Source organism: Bubalus bubalis, chromosome 2 (genome assembly GCF_019923935.1).
Source record: "Bubalus bubalis isolate 160015118507 breed Murrah chromosome 2, NDDB_SH_1, whole genome shotgun sequence".
NCBI classification, from domain to species: Eukaryota; Metazoa; Chordata; class Mammalia; order Artiodactyla; family Bovidae; genus Bubalus; species Bubalus bubalis.
In genome coordinates, this window is record NC_059158.1 from 9,330,897 (window position 1) to 9,332,662 (window position 1,766).

The 1,766-nt window shown below is 48.0% G+C and overlaps 1 pseudogene; it reads right to left on the reverse strand.

The window, feature by feature from the left end:
* Window positions 1–739: 739 nt before the first annotated feature.
* LOC123328234 lies at window positions 740–953 on the reverse strand (annotated as a pseudogene).
* Between the last annotated feature and the right edge of the window lie 813 nt (window positions 954–1,766).

Consider the following 1,766-nt stretch of genomic DNA (forward strand, 5'->3'; position numbering starts at 1 on the left):
GCTAAGAGTCGGACACGACTGAGTGACTTCACTTTCGCTTTTCACTTTCATGCATTGGAGAAGGAAATGGCAACCCACTCCAGTGTTCTTGCCTGGAGAATCCCAGGGACGGGGGAGCCTTGTGGGCTGCCGTCTATGGGGTCGCACAGAGTCGGACACGACTGAAGTAGCTTAGCAGCAGCAGCAGCAGAATAGTTCAGAGGAGCTGCTGAAGCCTCTTAGGACCTGTCCAACACTGGGGAGAAAACACACACAAGAATGGAGATAGATAAGCTGTCAAATAGAAACCCCAGTGTTTATTTAGGACTCTCAGTAGCAATATGAGTGTGGGACTTTTTCTTGTTACGGCTGCACTGGGTCTTCACTGCTCTGCACAAGGGTTTTCTCCACTTGCAGAGAGCGGGAGCTGCTCTCTAGCTGTGGTGCGCCAGCTTCTCTTGTTGCGGAGCACGGGGCCTAGGCGTTCAGGTTTCAGTACTTGCAACTCATGGGCTTAGTAGTTGTGGCACATGGGCTTAGTTGCTCCGAGGCATGTGGGATCTTTCCAGACCAGGGATTGAACCCATATCCCCTGCATTGCAAGACAGATTCCCTTTCTTTTTTTTTTTTTTTCTATTTCAAAAGTTTATTTAACAAAAAGTTCAGTAAGAAAATGTACACGACCCAATTTTTCTCATAGTAAAATGTGAAGAGGGGACACATGGAAGCAGCTGATTTCTCTGGGGAACACAGTCATGGTTCATACTCGTCCCAAGGCTTCTAACATGATGATACTATTTCCTCGTATTCACCATTCCACTACTGTTCTGTTGCCCATGAGTTGCCATCTCCACACATTCATACGTCATAAGATTCATAAAAGGGTCAAGTCCCCACAATATCCCTTGGACATGTCTGCCACCATTTAATTTCAATGATAACATCTTGTCCATAAATTTCTTCATCTTGGGAGGGTGAGCGTTGCTTGTGATGTCTACCCGGCAAGCCCAAAGAAGCCTCCAAATAGAATCCAAGTTGTCCCTCCGAAAGGCAGACTCTTAACCACTGGCCCACCAGGGAAGCCCAAGCGTGGGACTCTGATGGCAACAAGTTTCCCTCTCAGGAAACTTAAACGTCATGCTTTGGAAATAGAGGCTCAGGTAGAGCCCTAGGGAATGGAAAGAGGAGGTAAGAGATTTTAAAAGCCAGCTATACCATGGACAAGTGGGCAGTGGGGTGACAAGATTTAAGAAGGCTGCTGTTATGGCCTCTAATTCTCAGATCAGCTTCCCTACCCAAAGCTCTGTAACACAGAGCAGCAAAGAGCAGCCCTATCTTACCAGCCAGAGGGGAAGAAAGAGGGGACAAGATGGAGAAGGACCTGCAGTCTTCTCCACCTGTCACCATCAGCAAGGGCGCACTGATGCCTCCTCTGAAAAGTGAGGAATGTGTTAGTGACCACGGTCCCACTCTAGTTTGCATAGTATTCGTCATCTTGTACCCATTCATTCCAAGAGCCCGTTAATGCCTGTCAGGTACTGCCCTGGGCCGTTGGAGAAGTACTTGTGCCATAGGGGAAAAGAAGAGAAACTGAAAAGTAACTGGTCCAATAGAATTTTTTTTTTTTTAATGCCCACACAAGTAAGTAGACTTGGGTGTAACTACAGACCAGTCCAAGTCTGGATCTAGAAGGATCTAGAAGGCTGCTGCTGCTGCTGCTAAGTCACTTCAGTCGTGTCCGACTCTGTGCGACCCCATAGACGGCAGCCCACCAGGCTCCCCCATCC